This window comes from Cibotium barometz, chromosome 42 (genome assembly GCF_041138505.1).
Source record: "Cibotium barometz isolate CiBa-2024 chromosome 42, ASM4113850v1, whole genome shotgun sequence".
Classification (NCBI taxonomy): domain Eukaryota; kingdom Viridiplantae; phylum Streptophyta; class Polypodiopsida; order Cyatheales; family Cibotiaceae; genus Cibotium; species Cibotium barometz.
Window position 1 is genome coordinate 535,102 of NC_141087.1, and position 21,092 is coordinate 556,193.

Consider the following 21,092-nt stretch of genomic DNA (forward strand, 5'->3'; position numbering starts at 1 on the left):
GTTTTAACAGTGGTATCAGAGCAATCTCTATTTAATTGTTGATTTTTTTTAAGTAAATTTTAATATTTACTAATAAAATGTTATTTTTTGTTGATTTGTGTTGATGAATTGCACGTGGATCATCGATTTGGTGATTGGAACATGTGTAACTACAATTCAATGGACGAATCGACGTTGCGGGGGAATACCGTGAGTTAATGCTATTTTTCCTTATTTTTTATGGTTAAAATCGAGCATTAATGGAATTTTTTACAAAAATACCATAAAGTTTATGGTGGATATTTTTGTAGGATGGATTCCCTGAATTTCTAGAATTTTTTAGAAATTTTTCCTAATTTTTTAGGAATTTTTTGAGCATTTTTTTTTGATTAAAAATGTATTTTTATACATTTTTTGCGGGTTTTTTCCGCGGGAATGCAATCAAATTTCTGTCAATTTCTACTGAAATTCAGTAGGGGACAGCGTGTTGATGCATGTGATGCTCTCCCATGTGCGTGGGGTTCTCTCCGTCTCTCAAATCTGATTTTTCCTCATTTTTTCCATGAATTTTCTCTTTAAAATGATATTTTTTAACCATAAATCATAATTAATCACTAATTATGATTATGAGTTTCATTAAAAAAGCTTAATCTTTGATTAAGCTAATCTCTCTATTTAACAGAGAGAGAGAAGATATTGGAGAAGAATATTTTGGAGAAGAGGAAAGGGAGGAGAGAGGGGAGAAGAGAGAGTCTCCATCTCTCTCTCTCTCCATCACCCATGCGCAGGCGACGGGAGGGGGGGGGGCTGCGCTGCAGCCGCCGGCGAAAAATCGCCCCCCCCCTAAAAAAATCAAAACCAAGTTATAAGCTAAAAAGCTTATTTTTTCATTTTTTTTTAAAAAAATGAGTTTTTTATTTAAAAAAAAAGCTTTTGAATATATTTCAGAAAAAAGCTTGGAAAAAGCCTGAAAATTACAGAAAAATTTGGGATTTGAGGAAAAAAAATCCATGAAAATTCCTGGAAATTTTTTATTGAAAAATTTTGGCTTTTCATCTTCCGGAAAACCTTTGGCTTTCCGTTTTCCCGAAACCTTTTGGCTTTCCGAATTCCGGAAAAACTTTTGACCTTCCGTATTCCGGAAACCTTTGACCTTTCACATTCCGATTTTTTTTGTCTTTTCATTTTCCCAAAACTTTTGGCTTTCCGTATTCCGGGAAAACCGTTGGAATTCCGAAATTTTTTGACCGTTCGTATTCTAAATGCGTTCGGGGTTGATTAAAAATTTTAAAAAATTCCTGAAAATTAGTGGAAAATTAGACAAAGGTTATTTTAAATTTTGGAAAAATGTGAGGTTGGTGTTTGGCATGTGGTGTGTCCATTCAGGCGCCCATGACCATTCAAATTCCTTTAAAATTATATTTTTTGACCCAGAAAATTAGAAAAATCCATTAAAATTAAAATTTTTTATTGGATTTGAGAATTGTCGGGCGGAATTGGAAATTTCGTGAACGATGGGATTCTCAGGGAAAATTAGGAATATTCTAGATATTATATTTGAAAATCCTAAAAATTGGTATTTTTAAAATATCAATGGTATTTTGGCAAATTAAATTGCTAAAAATTTTCTGGAAAAATATAGGTTTGGAATGCCATGGGATAGGTTTGGTGGAATTCAAAATTATTATATTTTGAGGCCCTGTAAAATTTGGGAAAATTAGAAAAAAATCATGATAATTCTTTGTCTCGAGAAATTAATATTTTCGAGGGTTATTTAATGTTGAAGTACGTTTTCTCGTACTGACATTAGATAGATGCGTGTTATTCGCATATTATTAATACGATTATATCTCGTATTAATGGATATTTATGTTTGGATTAATTCTAAACAATGTATTCATGATTTTTTACCATTATTTAGCCATTCTTTTTGGACATGTTCCTTAAATTCTTTTGATGGCTATAATTTTTGTTCAAAGTGTGTTTCACCTTTGACAATTTTCCATGATAATTTATTTTGCACTTATTAAAGTGTGGTTTGTGCTTAATTTATTAAGCCTAAGACAAACTCTATCATGGGTTAGTTGATCGAGTTATTTTGGTGGATTTTTATTGGATGTTTTCCAAGTTTTATGGACTCATCAGGTTCTGCCTAGTTCACTTGTGTCTAGGGGTTTTTTATTAAGTGCTACACACATGTGTTTCACTTTCTTACTTTGGAGTTTTATTTGAACAACACAACGTTCATATACTCCGGATTGATGAGTTGGCCACCAATTTTAATGCTTCTTTTGGCATGATTTATGTCCATTAGATGGCATGCATTGTTTTTATGATCAACTATGGTTTTTATGGATTCGAGGAGCTTCTATGCTTTTATCCATGGTTTTATAAGGATCTTTTGATCTTTTGAATAATTGCATGTGCTTTGAAGGTAGCATTTGCCTTCGTTTTTTGCACATAATTTTGGAGTATATATTTTTGTACTCTTGTACATATTCCAACTCGGATACCTAGTTGCTTATATATCTAGGTGAGTTATTTTTCTACCCTAACTTTATTGTGTTTTGGGTAGTTATCATTAGAAAGGCGCCAATAATTCAATTTCTTTTCTAATGATGTAATCAGAAGGAGTTATTCCTTGATGTAGTCTCAAGTGTATAGAGACAGGTTTAGTATGTGAAAGTCTGGATAAGGCCATCTTATTCCTTTAATACAGGATTTTATTCATATTTTCCTAGACGGCATACTAGGGAGTTTCAAATTGTTAAGGTATGTATGGGTGGTATCATGGTGGTATGGGACGCTAGTGATCCCTCACATATATTATCTTATGGGATAATTTGGGCTCAAGATTGTTGCTTTGCTTACATCACTTAGCATGTTGACCTCAACATTCAAAGACAATCTTATTTTCTAAATTCACTAGAAGTTATATTGTGGGCATTCTCTGAATAAATTTCTTTTATTTATAGCCTGCATGTTTTGATGAGGGAAATCTCGTCGGCATTTTCACTTGTTGAAATCTATTTCTTTAGAGTTCAAACAAGTTTATCTTGTTGTGTTTGGATAAGGAAATTTGGATTCTTCCTTTGTTGGCATTTCTTTCTTTAGTTCCGTACTTTAGGTGATTTTCACAATCAACCTGATAGGTTTACGGATGGATATATGTGACTCATCGAGACGTTGATGACTCTCTATGTTGTTATGGGTAACTCGAGACGTCGATTATTCCATATGCAGATGTGGGTATGTCGGGGCACCGATGAATCCCTGGTTTCTGCTGTTATAATGCCATGTTTTCATACTTTATTCCGAATGGTTTACAACGAGGAAGTTACTTTGAATGTGAATTATTCTGATCATCCGCAGTAGTCTGATTGGGCAAACAGAATGTATGAATCAGATTGTAGAGTATATGCTTCGTGCATGTCTCTAGAAAATCATCATATTTGGAATTATCTTTCAATGATGGAATTTGCCTATAACAGTTCTAAATTTACGGCTATTATTTTAGTCCGTGCATACTTATGTATGGGTATCAACTCAGGGCACCTATTGTTGTCAGTCTTAAGGACATCGAGCTTGATGCATCGAGGGATTTCTTGCGAGATATGTAGGAAATTCTGACCGAAGCTCGGGATTCTATCAGGAGTGCTCATGATAGGGCACGGTTTTATGCTGATAGGAGACGCTTATCTCGGTCTTTTGAACCAGGAGCGTTGGTTTATTTTAATGTTCCTAAAGATTTTCAGACTTTGTCAATGGAAAAATGCTCGAATTTATCTCCTTGATATTGTGGTCCATTTCGAGTTATATATCGGATTGGCACGGTTGCGTATGAACTAGAACTACCTCCAATTGTTAGAGTTCATCCAGTCTTTCATATCAATAGATTGAAAGGGAAACTGGGAGGTGAGGACGACACAGTTATTCCTCAAGAACTCGTTGAAGTCAATGAATTATCCTATGTTCCACATGAACCTGATATGGTACTTGAATTCAGGGAAAGGAAACTTTCTAGTTGACTAATCCCTGAGGTTAAAATTAGGTGGAAAGATAGGGAAATTGAGGATTCGACTTGGGAGTTGGTTGAGATTGTTCAGTGCAGTTCTCCTTCTTTTCATTGCAAGAGTGCAATGTTTTGAGAGAGGGGAAGTATGTTATATGTACATTATGTGTGCTATATTATATACACATTATGTGTGCATATACTAGGAGGCTAACCCACATTAGGCTTGTGAGCATGGGAGCATGGGAACAAGCTCTAGTGGAGCATGGGTTAGGACTAACCTTAAGGTTTAAGGTTAGGGTCAGGCATCCAAGGGTCACACATGAGGAATGGAAAGTCAAGAGTCACTTGAGGGCCCTCCTATATAATAGGGGCATGGGGCACACTCAAGGGGGCTTGGAGCTTGAGAGCTTGGAGGCTTATGCTATGGTCTCTTGTGTAGAGGTCCATATCTACTCACCTACCATTTCACACTATAGCTACATGCTATTGGATTGTGTTATACCTCTTGATGGTATGGGACATCAAGGTAGAGGTATGATGTATTTCATTCATTATTCATGTGTGCATCCCTTGGGCTCGGGGGTGGTTGGGTGGTTGAGTTTATGCCTGATTTATGCATGTTTTATGCATAACAATTATCTAGAGAGATCTTAGGGTTTTAACACAGGCTCAGAAGTGAGAGCCAAACTATACTGAGTATCAAACTCAGGGGAGTCGACATATTGGTCTTTCATACTATCCAAGTCCTTCCCCGTGATTTCGAGAATGGTAGCTTCTTGGACTGCCTGGATGCTGGACTTTCGACTGAGAGCATCTGCTACTGGGTTATGCTTATTAGGGATGTATTCAATTATACCTCCAAACTGTTGGAAGATTTGACTCCACCTGGCTTGTCGATCACTCCACTGGGCACTTGGCATAGTCTGAAGCCACTTAAGTGCTTGGTGGTCTGTTTTCACTGTGAAAGCCTGTCCATAAAGAAAAGGCTTCCAATGTTTGAGCGCTGTGATCACACCGAAAAGCTCTTTGTTATATACCGAATAATTCTTTTCAGCGACATCCAACTTTCTGCTATAATATGCCACGGGTCTATTGTCCTGCTGGAGGACTGCTCCTATGGCTACATTGCTGGCATCGGTGATGACCTCGAAAGGTTCGTCCCATGATGCTAACTTTAATACAGGTGCTTCTGAGGCAGCTTTCTGGAGTGCACGGAATGCATCAAGTGCCTTACCTGTAACTGAGACTTTCTGCTTGCGAGTCTTCACCCCCTTGAGCAAGTCTGTAAGAGGTGCTGCAAGGTTGGAAAACTGATGGACATGGGTACTATAGGCCTGACAAAGACCTACGAATGAACGGATTTCTTGGGCGGTCTTAGGAATGTCCCAATCTAAGATCTCCTGAACCTTTGATGGGTCCAGTCTAATCCCATCGGAACCGATGATGTAGCCCAAATACTGAACTTCCTTAACACCAAGGATAGACTTTTTGGCGTTTATGTAGAGCTGATTATCTCGCAAAAGTTGCAAGACTTTCTCCACATCTTTCTCATGCTGCTCCGCAGTGGCTGAGAAGACTAGTATGTCATCAAGGAATATGAAAACACACTTCCCAATGTGGACTGCGAAAATCCTAGACATCATCTTATTGAACGTTGCGGGTGCATTTGTAAGCCCAAAAGGCATGACTACGAACTCGTAGTGACCACGCTCTGTCCGAAAAGCTGTTTTTGAAATGTCAGCTTCAAAAATGCGGACCTGATGGTAACCACTCTTGAGGTCGATCTTAGTGAAAAACTTAGCACCGTCTAAACGCTCCAAAATGTACTCTATCCTGGGCATAGGAAACTTATTCTTGATAGTGAGTTTGTTTAATGCCCTGTAGTCTATACACAGGCGTGCAGACTTGTCCTTCTTTTGGACAAATAGGATAGGTGCAGCAAATGGGGAGGAAGAAGGCCGAATGAATCCGGCTCGGAGAAGCTCAGATAACTGCTTTTCTAACTCGCCCTCTAATGTCTTGGAAAGACGATAGGGAAACCTGCTAGGAGGATCTGATCCAGGGACCAAATCAATGTGATGGTCCTCAAGGCGAGAGGGTGGGAGACTGGGCGGGAGATCGTCCCTAAGCATAATGTCCTGGTGTCTGGATAGGAGGTCTGCTAACTGAGGGACTGAAGATGTAAGGGATGCTACTAATGAGGGAGGGGTTGTTTGAGTACGAACATAAAGGAGTGCTCCTTCTGCTCCCTTGCGGATAGCTCGTCTGGCCTGGAGATGTGAAATCAATGGGATGCCAAGAATGCTTCTATCCCCCCGAATCATGACAGGCTCAGGAAAACCTTTACAAATAGTAAAAGTGTCCTGCCCCCAATTGGGAATAGGCTCATACTGACGGAACCACTGAATTCCTAAGATCATGTCACACCCTAACAGAGGGGAGACGATGAAATCTCGTTGAAATGAGGCCTTCTGAACTTCAAAGGCAAACTGCTGTGCCTTTTGGGAAATGTGGGTGCGAAGACCAGGTGTAAACCCGTCCACATCCAGATGATATGGGACTAAAGTGCAGTTCAATTTATTAGCCAACTGGGGAGAGATGGCGTCTTCAGAACTGCCCATATCGAAAAGGACTACAAACTGTCGGCCCTGGGCAGAGCCATAAGCTCGGATGAGGCTCTTCTGAGCAGCATCGCTCTCACCCTCCTGCTTAGCATCAAATACCACGGATGGCATAGGATGCATGGAAGGTAAAAGTTGAACTGCATTTGAGGTAGTAGGCGGGGCTGGAGGAGCTGGGGAGGCTGTGGCAACTGTGGCAGAAGGAGCTTTGGCAGCTTGTGCCGCTTGCCATTTGTGGCAATCCATCTTACCATGTCCTATAATATGACAGAAAAAACATCTATTTTTTGACTGGTACTTCCTTTGCTCCTCTGGAGGAAGATAACCTCCAGTAATGCCTGCTTTAGCCTTTTCATCAGGGGTTTTCTTAGGTTCTTTATCCTTCTTACCCCCTGAACTGGAGCTATTACTGCTGTCCTTCTTAGCATCTTTAGAAATGCGTTACCTTTCCCTGTCTGTGCAGCTGATTGCTGTTGCTGGGGTTTGGTACTGGACTGAGATGTCTGCTTGGGCTTACCCCCGTTGAGCTTCATTTCTTCATTCTGAGCGAGAGTCAAAGCCCGGTCATATGTACTTGGTTCAAAGTTACGAACTGTGAACCGAATGTTGGAGTCCAATCCACGAATGAATTGCTCCATCTTGGCCTGCTCAGATAACCCTAACTGCTGTGCTAAAGTAATAACCTTACCGAAAAACTGAAGCACTGGGGATCCGTTCTGTCTGAGTCCATAGAACTCGTCTTTCAGACCGGTCATGTACTGGGGCGGGAGAAATCTGGTCTTCAGGTCGTGGACAAAGATGTCCCAGTCAAAGGCTGTGACACCTGTGGCCTGGTCTGTATGAATACTAGACCAATGCTGCCACCAAGTGACTGCCTCACCAGTGAGATGGGGAGCCGCTAAGTGGACTTTGTCTTGTGGGTCTGTGATCTTAGCTAAAGGAAAATGAGCATTAAATTGATGAATAAATTGATTAACTGAAGAATGATCACACTTACCATCATACTTACTGAAATTTGGTTGATTACGAATGATGGTGGTTGATGCTGCTGCGGGCTGCTGGTTGGTGACACCTATGACTGGGGAGACTGAGGAGAGCTGCTGATACCTCAAGTGTATGGCCTCCTTTTTCCGTTGGTGTTCGAGTAACATACGTTCTCGATCAAGCTCACGTTGGTGTTCTCGAGTGGCGAGGTCAGCCTAAAGTCGGTCTTCGTCGATCCTGCGTTGGGCTTCCTCATAGTCCCGTCTTTCTTCTTTTTCTCTTCTCCTTCGAGCCTCGTCCTCTCTCCTTTGTTGTTCCATCTGAAAGAAGAGGGACATGTAGTTGGGTGCTGCTGGAGGTGTAGAAGGACGTGCTGCTGCTGCCTCCAAGAGTTGGAGACGCTCCATGAGTAGCTGGTTCTGAGCTCTAAGAAGAGCTATGGTGTCTGCTGTAGGCGGAAGAACAAGGTCTCCTTCGGGGGAGACGTCTTCCGGCTGATGAGTACTCTCTCCTGTAGACATGATGCTGAAGTCGGTGGTCGTGCCGGAACGCAATCTAACCATCCAAGGATGCCCCCACGCTAGGATACGGTGTGTGTGGACTATCTGAATCTGATACCAATGTGATATGCAGCGGAAGTCTTTGTATTGGAAGATCCTGTCACACAAATGCTCACACCGTCTTCTGTATCCTGAGTTTCGTGAGTTTAGCAATCCACTTTATACTTCAAACTTTAAAGAGATGAGAGAGAGAGATGAGAACTGTACACCAGATTGGGTCTCGAATTACCCACTGAAGGGCCCCCTATCCCGATAACGAGATAGTATTTGCTTTATTTCCTTAGAGAGAATGACTGTGGACTGTAGATAAGCCAAACGCAAGATCTCGGAGGATCGAAGAGTGGCTGATTTGTACACTGCTGTAGAAACACCTCGATGACCTGATCTCGAGCCTATGCACTCTTCCCAAGGGCATGAGGAAGGGCTGCACACCTGAGGCTGAGAGAAGAAGAAGGTGGACTGTTCTACACTATGTTAGAATGCTGAAAACACTTATGAATGCTGTGTTACCTTCACCAGATGACTACTGCATGTATGGATGATGCACAGAAGGCTGGATGCTGATGCAAACTGCAGATTCAGGGTTGGAAACTGCTGTAGACTGAATCTTCAGGGCTAGAAACTGCTGTGGGCAGAAACGCTGAAGTGTAGGGGTGCTGCTGAGGAACTGAAACGCAGACCTGTAGGGCTGCTGAACTACAAAACGCAGGTGTTTTGAAGCTGCTGGATAGAAACGCTAAGGTCCTGAGGCTGCTGGACAGAAACGCATGCATGTATTGCTGATTTGGAGACTGTAGAGGACTGAATCAGGGTTGCTTTGGTGCTGAAAGCAGGCTGATTGGAGGCTGAAAGCAGGTGCCTAGGGCTGACTGAAGCTAGGGTTTCTCAAGGGGCTGGAGAAGCAAGCTTATGGGCTCTAGGGCTGGATTAGTCTTGGGCTGAAAGCAAGGAGGAGGAGAGCTCTTAACACAATGAAGACTGAATGAGAAAACAAGCTCTATGCAAGCCTATTTATACTAACTGGAGGTTGGTCATTTAATAAAGTTTATATTTATAAATGCCCAATAATGCAAATAATGCTAAATAAATACTAATAAATATGGAAAAAATACCAGATAAATCCCAATAAATTCCCTAAGGCTTCGGGGATGTTCTAAATGATGCACATGCATATGTATGCATATTATGCAAGATGCAGAGTGCTTTCTGATGCAAACCCTAAGGCTTCTACTGACTCTATATGCATGAATGATTCTCTCCAAGTGGGTTAAGGGACTTGACTGACAGACTGACCCACTAAGGCTGAGGAATGACCTACGTAGCTCGTGCCTGACTTATCCTGGACTGAGGATGTACAATAGGGTCACGGCGTACGTAAAATATCATCCTATTGGGTTCTAAAACTGTACAACTGATGATGAGCCATCTTGTCACCATGCACTGAGTGCAGAGTGCATGTGACAGGTGTTTGACGGTCCGTCGATTCCTCTAGCCGAGACTATTCGAGACTTCTGGGGGGAGCTTATCCACACCTTACGCGGGCAGCTGGATAGGATACAGGGAGACTCCTCGACAGCGTCCTCCCGTCGTCTCGCCTTCCTTCGGACCTGGAGAGAGGGCCCATTCTACACGACACGTGATGGCACAGTGCGCTGGTGCTATCGGCCTCCAGCTTGGCTTTTCCCTCCTCCCATTTTGTGATGTGGTGTTAGTAGCTTTGGGTGGGTGAGTCGGGGAGTTCCCCTTGTACTTTGGATTGATCCCGATGCAAGGGAGTTGTAGCCCAATTGGGCGATTCATTGACTAACTAATGGAAGGATCTTTTCTTGAAAAAAAAAAGGGTTTTATCAAAGGTAGAAAGATATTAGATGCCATCATCACACTTTGAAGAGGGCTTGCAAACGGAATCGGGCAAAGCTATAGAGAAGGCTTACAATATAAGTGTAGGATTTTCCTTTTCCGGTCCTTGCCAAACTATGGGCTTGGGAAAGGCCTTCATTAACCATTACTTTCAGAATATGTATAAGTCACGGGTTTTGTACTTTCATCATTTTTTGTGTGATAGTAGAAGACAAAAAGATCCTTAAAGGCGTTTGAGAGGTTCCTAGTTCCATCAAGCACTTGTGGTGCCTCACCCAATCTGTTGATGACATCAATATTATTATGGTAATTGGAATAGGAAATTTTTGTTAAATTTTTTTGAGCTACTCTCAGACCGTTCTGTGTTACCATAGTCTCAATAATCAAATCATTGCAAGGATGTCCACTAATTAAAACTACTAAGTATTGCCATGCGATCTATCATAATCTCAAAGCAAAGATGAAGCTAGGTGCTAAGAAAGATACCTATATAGTTCGCCAACTGGCAAGATATGGAAAATAATATGTCTTTTAGAAGCTTTGTACTAAATCATTATCTACTACTAGAAGTTATATAGTTGTGTCATGATGGGTGCCCTCTTGGACACAACTCAATGCTCTCAATGTTATGATGGTTCCTTTGATTGGGGCTCCCACCATGCTCACAAAGTTCTAAAGGTCTTCTATAGAATCTACACAAGAAGAGAGAAACATGGAGGGTTGGGCTTGACAGATGTAGAATATATTTGTTAGAAGTTACTTGCCAAATGGATAGAGAGAGGTCTTCACTCAATAGATCAAATGACTCTCATATGAGGACCAATAGTAGGAGTTGCAAATTTTAATGCTTGGAAAGGTTGTTGAAGCATCCAACTTCATATCTTCAAGGCTATTTTTAGCCCAAAGGATGTGCTCTAATGTGCGGCAAGTGAAAGGTGTACAAGGCTGCTTTTATGCAACTTGAAGGTTTTCTCCAAGTAGTTTCAAACTATCTTCCACTGATTTATTTTGGTTTTGACACATCATGCCTCATATACAACTTAACCATCTCTTCTATAAATTAAAAGTAACAAGTGTGTGCCAGCCACGTGGCAAGAGCTATGGATTTCAAGAGCTCTAATCACGGTGCTCTTCCGAGCATTTGTTGCTCGTTGCTTTGTGTGGAGCGTATGAGGTTGTGTGCTCTTTTTATTCACACTTAGGCTCTATGTCTTCTAGGATCTCTAAGCTCTTGTGCCAAGCATTGGATTCCCACTCCTATACTTTCTTTACCCTCTTTTTCGCTCATGTCACAAGCATCCTCGGCTCTTTAAGTCACTAGGACCTCAAGGGAATGCTTATGTGTACACTCACTCGATAAACTTGAATTAGAATGGGTTCAATATCCCGCCCTAGATCTTATATTCCATGGATAATTGTAACACTAAGGTCAATGTTAAGCCGGATTACCATGTCTAGGTCTTCTTTCTCCTATAGCTTCATAAACCCGCGCTCCGAACATGCAAGGTATATGCATCGGGGTGCCTCGCAGCAACAAAAGCTAGCTAACTCTTGGCGAACGCACCAAAATTGACAAAGCCTTTCCTGTGTCCTATTATCCATTTGTTATCTCTATTTGTGTAGTTCAACTTATCTTTCATAAACAACTAATTTAATATGGTTCAAACTTTAATATTCTAAATCACATATATGACACGACACATTAATGTTATCATATCTCAAATATATAATCCAACGTTTCCAATTCAAAATGTCATGATATGCAGATGAAATGTAAATGTTTTTATGCAATCAATAATGTTTTAAGTTCATACACTCTTTATCTCACTACCTCTCTTTTCTATTTCTTCTATAGATATTCTCTAGCAATCTGTCTATGATATTCTCTCTCTTCTATAGATAGATATTCTCTAGCAATCTGTCTATGATATTCTCTCTCTTCTTTGGATAGACAACACACTTTATCTCTTAAATATCTCTATTTAAACTCTATTTCGTACTTATGTTCCACATATTATCCTTCTATATCATTCTCTTGGTTTTTCTCATTCTCTTTCTTCTATGTATGTCTATCTTTCACCCTCTCTCTAACTTTCTTTCTTACTATCTTCTATTTAAATCTAAACCCCCAGATGCTTCCTCTATATTATCCAATTATCACCAAACATTAATATATTTCTTATAGCGCTTTCTAACTTGTAGCATTGCTTTATGTATATTTTTTTAATATAACGATTTAACTACACACATGTCTATCTATTCTAATCATGCACACACTCATAAGCACACTTAAATACAAACATGCAACACACGCATATGCTCTCTCCTCCTATCACACACACACAGAATCAATATGCATATACTCAAGCATGAACACACACACACACACACACACATATACTAATTTACTATTTTTATATTTTACATGGCTAAAAGAAAAACAAACAAACATGCACACCCTCTTTCTCTCACTATGCACACAAACAACTTACACACTCTATGTCTCACATGCATTAACACACACACACACACACATGCATTCACATCAAATACATGACACAAACACACACATACCCTTGTTTTTTTGGTTTTTTTTCTGTTTTTTCCTTTTTTTCTATATATATATATATATATATATATAATATAATTCAAAAATAACACACACACCCTGCACACAACATTGACACATACACACTCTCTCTCTCTCTCTCTCTCTCTCTCTCTCTCTCTCTCTCTCTCGATTTGAAGCCCATATTTGAGTTTCATTTAATTTTTTTTGAAACCCTAGCATCTAGTTATGGGCATCAAATATATAAATTTACTAGATGTGTATACATACATCTTTCATATACACATGTATGCATGCACCTATAACACTCTCTCTCTCTCTCTCTCTCTCTCTCTCTCTCTCTCTCTCTCTATCTCTTATCTCTCTCTCTCTCTCTCTCTCTCTCTCTCTCTCTCTTATCTCTCGACAATGTTAGGTTATGTCACATATCTCTCACATACACACACACACACACACACACACACATATGGCATCGCACTTGACACTTTAGCTTTTTTACTTGGGCATCATATGAAGCCCTAACCAACCATTGATGCCTATTTTTGGCTCCAAATTTAAGCAGAGCTCCCCCGAATCCTTGGCTCTCGGTTCGGACAGCAACAACAGTGCCAATCCTCTCTCTCTCTCTCTCTCTCTCTCTCTCTAAGTCTACTTGGAAAGAGTTTGAAAACGTCTAAAAGCGTTTTCTCACAAACTTTCTCCAAGTCAAGACACAAACACCTCATATGCTATTACTTCTTGAAACTGGATCACTTCCCATCGAGGTTATGGACATGGAGAGGGTCGTAGAGTACATGCTCAAGATGCGGGTGAACCCCTCATATCGCCTTCCTAAAATTCCGTGGGAAGCAAGCCAAAAAGTCCAAAAGACACACAAAAGTAAAATATTGAGCTTGGGATAGATGCAAGACATCAAGAAGTGGTTCGGGAGATGGGATGCATTACACTTGCTTCATGATGCCTCGAAAGACTCCATGGTGAACGAAGCTTTCCTACAACGCCAATGTATCATGGCTTGGGAGAAGTCCGGAGGCTCACGCTTCACACATTAAACCAAACATGTTGCCCCCAACTACAAAACCATCTTCTTCTCCGAACGAGGGAACTGCACCCACCCCTATATGCTTAAGCTCATCCCCTTGTCCGCAATCCGTACCATCGCATCCATTTGACTTAGCTCTCACTCCCTTCGATGTGAGACGGGGCGTTGGGGTACTAGCAAGGAGTCCCATCGACTATGCATTTTATGCCCCCAGCAAGTTCGCGAGACCGAGCACCACACACTACTTGAGTGCCCCGCTTTTGATCACATTAGAACTCGCTTTTCCCACATTTTCAGCCATTGTATAGCTTTACACAGTTTCCTCTCCCAAGCACGATGTGGACTCGCCATTGCGACGCTCATCACCACAATTTTTGACCATCGAGAATCACTTATTAGTCCCACACATACCACTTGAGATGTCTTTTTTTGGTCCCATAGATCATATTTGACCTCCGCGGACGATAATCAATCAATCAATCTATCTCTCTCTCTCCCCTGTGCTCTCTCTCTGCACGAGGGGGGTGGGGGGCAAAGAAAGGCTCTCTCTCTCTTATGCCCGTTCCAACCGTCAGGTGACGGTTGGAAGAGAGGGAGTTTTTCTTTATTTTTATTTTATAAATTTTTACAGTGGTGTCTAGAGGATGTTCTCGCCCTTGTCTCAAGAAACTTTAGACACTTTCCTGTATGAGGAACAAGCTCTTTTCTCATAGCTTTTTTGTATAGGGTTCAATGCTATCATAAGCTACCGCCTGGCAAAATAAGAGCTCTTTTCCCGTGCTTTCCCCATGTAGAGTTTAACACCATGAGCTACTACCTGACAATAATTGACCATCTCCCATTCGTTCTCCGGATAAATGTTCAACATTGTGAGCTACCCTAAATGGACGGCCTTCCTGACCACCTACACACCATACCAACTTGAGCATTTCCCAATTGAGAAAGGAGTTTTTTCCTAGTATTTTTCCGTGTAATGTTCAATGTTAAAATCTAGTAATCCAATTGTGAAATGACAAAAATCTCTTTCCCATTGTTCACCATTCAGTGCTCAACATCAAAATTTCCTACTTTGGATCTAGAACATCTCCCACATTGTGTGACATCAAGGCTTGCTACTCTTCTGGATTGTACACTTCTACCTAGGCTATGAGCATTCCCAAATACCCATACCCATACCCATGGCCCAGTATAGTGGAATGCAATCTACCATGCGCAATGGTTTTCTCTCTAGCTCTCCACACACATCTACCTAACTTTATTACATCACATTAATTCCCAAATAATTTCTCTTTCAATAACAGATAAGAAATCAGCATGCAACCAAATTTCTCATGCACATAGACTTCATGCACACATTCTTATGCTTATATGTAGCTAATATGCAATATAGATAAGAAATCAGCATGCAACCAAATTTCTCATGCTCATAGACTTCATGAACACATTCTTTTGCTTATACGTGGCTAATATGCAATACAAATCCCCCCAAATGTCCTTGAAATTTTACAAAATATGTCCAAATTCCCATGCTAACATTTCCCCCCTACTAAAACCCAACGTCGTCCTCGACTTTGCAACTTCTCTGCTACACTTCTGCAAATCCAGCCTTCAATGCAACTCGGCTCCTCTGCACTTCAGCTACACAACAATGCAACTATTCCCAACTCCAGCTTATTATTATAATTAATACCAACACTCTTTTGTAGCTAACCTATTTTAAACTATGTTTGAAATCATATTGATAGATAGTCAATTCCACACATTATTTCATTGACCAATCACAATAGAGAACACAGCCTCTCAATCGTAGTAGCACTAGGAAATCTATACCTAGATCACTCACACAAAGCTTGGACAAGTTAAACATAATAACCTTCACTTTACCACCAATAACTATTATTAAGTTGTGAAGAACAAAGGTTGTTAACATAATCACACAACCTTACCAGCCTCAGATATTAGAAATTTTTCCTTTTAATAACTTAACACCTACTCTTTCATGTTCCACAACTCTAGGGAGACTACATTCCACTCAATCTCAAAAAATTATAAAGACCATAATAGGTGTACTAAATTTCCATCCTCTTTTTTCTTAAATCTTCATATTTGTTTCAACACCTTTTGGTTCTTTGTATTGGCACACTGATTCTTTATAGCTTTTTCTAAGCAACATCTACTCCCTACTTGTCTTTCGGCAGAACACCGATCAGTTCGCCTCCATTGTTTTTTTTATTTTTTTTATTTTTATAATTGTGTTTAGTAACTCGTGTGCAACTACCACTAACTACTTGTAATTCACCACCAGGAGTCACCCAGCCACCTTTCACATTTTCCTTAGGGCTTCATTGATGAAATAGATTTTGGTCAAAGTATAAACACCACCATACCCCGTATAACCTTCAGTAATTAATGGAGTAAAGTCACAACAAAGAGGTCTAAAATTGTTCAAAGCAATTGTCAGGCCATTAAGGAGAAAACTATTCCTACCCAGCAGTAGTCACAACAAAGAGGTCTATAATTGTTCAAAGCAATTGTCAGGCCATTAAGGAGAAAACTATTCCTACCCAAGCATTAGCTCAACTACAGCTATTGGGTTAATTTCCAATCTTCCCCTTCCACTCAAAGTTACTCGTCGTAAATAAAGGTAAGATTTTGGACGCTAAACTAGAACAAGCACTGTGAAAAATGACCTCTATATAGAGTTCTAGTCCTAGTGTGTTAGAAAAACTATGAACCCCATTGTGATGTTTTCACTGTTTTCACATATTTAAATATTCAAACATATATTTTAGCAAATAATACAATGACATTGCAACATAAATCAAAATGGTTTCACCTATTATTTGTCTTCACTTCACTACTCCCTTACCACTGCACTCTCGTCTCCCAGATGCGATCCTGCATGAATACGACTCCCTGCGGAGCATAGTAACTTGCTTCGATAGTTTTCTTATTATTTTTAATATTCTTTACATTTTTATGTTTCATTATCATGCCCAATGTTTTCCTTTATTTTTCTCATAGCATTTTAACTAGTGTTTTTTAGAGCTTGTCCATTTATTTTATTTCAATACAATAATGCAATGACACAATGATGAGGCTAAGGTATCACACAATAGAATCACAATATCCATGCCTAAGTCTCTCTCACTCCTATTAATATTTGAGTACACTCATGCATGAATGCATTAGTTGTCGGATAATGATACATCATGTAATCTCTTGGAAATCCCTATAGCTAAGTCATCATCATGATCATAAGCTTCATATTCACCTCCTTGTTCGCGGGTCACCGCGCAGGACGTGTAGCCTAGGAGAACTCCGATAACATAAATATGTCATCCGAGGACGTAGCTAGCCCGACTAGTGCATGGAAGCAGCTACGTAGGTATCAACTGGTAGCCGGAGGTCGCACTGGTAAATCCACAGCACGAAGCGAGGGCATCTATCTCTCTAATAACTAATGGACATCTACCCGACTTATGTGTGCACACTAACTAGATCCTAAGGCTCACACGATGCCTACCGGGCAACACCTAACCTCAAAAGCTGCGGAATAAGGTGGTAGCTAACTCAACCTAGCACGGGCGAAGCGCCTGGATGCTAATAACTTGAGATTAGAGCCTCCTAATCATGCAACTCTTAAACACAAGCGTTCCTAGCATGCTAAGGGTCATTCCTATCTAATATGAGCCATAGAAACTAATTAATTAATACCTAATCAAGTAAACATCCACTAATTATCCTCTAATTATAATCAACTAAAAAATCAACAAAACTTGATGAAATTTAGTTGGAAACGTAGAGCAGAGAGAGACGATCAACCTACTTTAAACGGAATTTGATTTCGACAAGTACACAGTGCGTAGTGAACGTCGGAAGTTCAAGCGCTCGCAGCTCGCTTATCTCTTCTAAAAACGGGATGCAGAAAATGACCTAAAAATTGTCTTTTAAACTAATGGCTTGGGCGGTCGGACACAATTTGGCCGACATGACTCAGACATTAATAAATTACAAATTGGAAGCTCATCGGCCCTGACTCTTACAAAGATTTTCTAATTTTAACTACTGGAGTTGACGAGGTCCATCGGGTTCCCGGAACCCGAAAATCAAAAAACTTGAAATTTTGCGCAGTAGCTCCCCCGGGGCGTGTCCACCATCTTTAGGCACTCGATGGCACTCTGCTGCTCTCTGGAACATTCCCCCCACCTATTTCGCATACGTCCTCGGACGTGCTGGTGGCTTTTTGGTGAACTGGTGCCTTCGTGCTTTGAATTTGGCAGCCAGGTCCTCTGTAGTCCTTCTAAATTTCTGTGCACGATCCCGATCTTCTTTGGATTTGAGCACATGGTGGCGAACAGGATTATTTTCTTTTGCTGCTGTGTAGGCTAGAAACCGACTGGTCAATCTGGCGAAAGGTGTGAATACACTTGTATTGATTTCGAAGAACCCTGCCTCCTCCCTTGTAACTATGTAATGAGCGGGTAGGAACGATACGCGGGCATAGAATCCATAGAGGATTTCCTTTGGAGGTGCGTAAATGCATTCCAAGTCGAATGCCATGCCATCCTGGGAATGCTAACTAGCATAAACTTTGTGTTAAACAGCATATTCTGCATGCTAGGTAAGCATATTAAATGTTGTGGTAAGTACCATACACCGTTGGCTAAACATCACACCTAGTATGCCTACTAGCAGAGATAGTGCTAACCATCTTACACAGTATGCTGACCACAGCATATAGTGTGTTTGGTATGCTACCTATCTTTCTTAGTATGTTAACAAGCATTATGAGTATTATGGATGGTGTGGTTACTAGCATCAGTCTATAGATGAGTATGCTATTGATAAGCATATACAAGTTATTATGCACTACAGATGCAACACATAGAATTTATAAGTTATCGCACAAGTATTTCATTGATCACCTGAGACTCGTCTAGGAGGTGCATAGGGTGTTTTATGTAGCTTTTCCTCCCCACTCTCTTTCGACAAACATCCTTCTTGTTGGGTGAAACGCGAGTCTCCTCTCTCCAAAATGTGTAGACCAATTCCTTAATTTCATCTGTGATAGGCTATGACAGTGTTGCCTGTGACATGCGGCCAATGAAAACAATCGAGCATCGACACCATGCTTCGCCCGCTGTGATTTCGCCTTGTACAAGATGCGAGAGCTGACTTTTAGGACCGTGGAGAATTTTGAAATAGGCAAGTTTTGCTTTGAATTCAACATCATCTGCAATGCTACATTCTTAAAAAAAAACTCCTCGTTTGAACGTGGCTGCTTGACAGTAGCCAATGTGTTGCGGACATTGGAGACAATTGCACTCTGCACAGCAGGGGATGTCTGATGTAGCTTGAGTCCCTGACTCAAAATCTTCCACTGGTGTCTTTGCTACATCTCTATATGAGAGGTCTTTGGTGTTTATCCGCGTGGTTACTCCCTCTTGCTGTAGGTAGATATAATCGTAGCCCCAATCTTGGATCAACTTAAGTTGTCGCATGAAGGGTCTACCAAGGATTATATCATAGGCAGATTTCTTGCCGAAATCTACCACAGCAAAAGTATGCTCGTAATCTATGCCACACGAAGTGACAATCACACGTTCGAGCAGTCCTAGAGGTTCTTCTATGTAACCATCTGCCAATTGCAACTTCATTCTGGTCTTCCTCAAGGCAGGTCTTTCCCACTTAATCCAAATCTGCTTGGTTGCTATGGCAACACCTGCTCCACTATCTAATATGGCCATGGTTTTAACATTACCATATTCGATAGGTAGAAGAGTGTTACCATCTTCTCCCTCGCAGTATTCACCAACCTTATTAATGGGAACTGGCTTGACTTCTTTGTGTGCATGTGCATCCAAATATTTTTTAAGATCCTGGATGTCATCTACCAGTCCCATCTTTTCGAGGCTATTTCCCACCTCCTTCCAAAGGTTCGGCCTAACTTCTAAAAAAGATCTGCGAGAGGCAAAGTACATTTGACTTGCGTTTCTAGCAACTCCTTTACATTGTTCGTGTTCATGGCCGGTGGAGTGGATCTCCATTGAGATGAGAGTTTTCGAATGATTGATGCATTCTCATACTCACCCAAATATGAAGGTAGGGTTCCAAGCATATCATCCTTAGAAGGTTCATACTCTTCTGACCCTATGTCTCCATAAGTGGATACTTGATCCATTTCAAAAGTGTGTGGACTCGCATCAAATTCTTGAAAGGAGTGGAATCGTGCGTCTGGCTACCATCCTTTACTTGCCTCACCTCATTCCACAACTCATGAGGCCACCTATCTTGTACCTCAGGTATCATGGATGGATTGTCATCCGTAGAATTTTCTACGAGAAAAGGAGTTTCCTTCAGAAGCATTTCGGCTTGCACCTCCTCTTGAACGCGTTGTTCCACTTCATATACCAAGTCCTTTTGCACACTTGGTTGTTGTACACTTTGAGGTAATATAGATGGAGGGTTAGTGGAGGTCTTCTCAATCAAAGCTTGAACTGCTTTGATCAATTGGGTGTACGTGTCTAACCTCTGCTTTTCAAGAGTTGGTTTAGGATACGCTCTCCATCTATCTTCCTGGGATTGGCCTGGTTTCAATCTAGCTTCGAAGGCTTCAAGCATTGCATTCAATGGCTCAAAGACCTTGTCCACTAAGACTGATCCGCCTGATGATTCAGTAGAGTCCTTGGATTGTTGCACGCTTGATTCAGGCAATTGAGTATTGGGCAATTTGGATGCCTCACTTTGTGCCTCAGCTATACTGCGGCAGCAATCTTTTCCTTCTCAATGCAGGCTTTTCGTCTAGCACGCCTAGCTTTCCAAGAGCCACCTTAGATGCTTTAGTGCTAGTCTCCCCAGATTTTTCACCATTAACGTCCTTTGTTTCAGCTTCTCTTTGAGCCTGTGCCCTGGTTATCACATTGACTGGCACCCTTTGGTTGCTCTCCAAAGTTTGTGGAGATCCAATCACCCCTATCATGTTCAATGGTGTCTTATTTCTAAGTTCCGGGTGATTCGGGCAGTCTGAAAATAGATGTTTACTACCGCAATCAATGCAGTACCCTTGATGCATGTTGTTTTTAAGGGACAATCTCTAACCCAATGGTCACCATGACATTTGAAACAAGAGATTGGCTGCCTTGGTTCTTGCCCACGTGTCGGCGGTCTAGCCCTGTGGCTATTGTTCTGCAAGCCTCCGCTTGCTATAAACATGAAGGTTATGTGGTCCATCGTATATTGCTCTTGTGGATTCGATCCAATACCTTGCATGTTTTGCGTTTGAGATTGCATGGTTGGCCATGTTTCATGAGAAAGATCTTGCTCATAATCAAGATCTTCCTCATAATATGGAGTTGACGGTACTATGGCCAGCTCATTTTCCTCTACTGGTTGTACATATCTGTTACTAATTAGGAAGTGAATGGGGTCTTCTTGGGCCCTTTAATTTGCCCAAGCCTAA

General features: G+C 40.9%; 1 pseudogene; it reads right to left on the reverse strand.

The window, feature by feature from the left end:
- Positions 1-21,092, reverse strand: part of LOC147614019 (uncharacterized) — a 68,731-nt pseudogene that overhangs the window by 21,362 nt on the left and 26,277 nt on the right.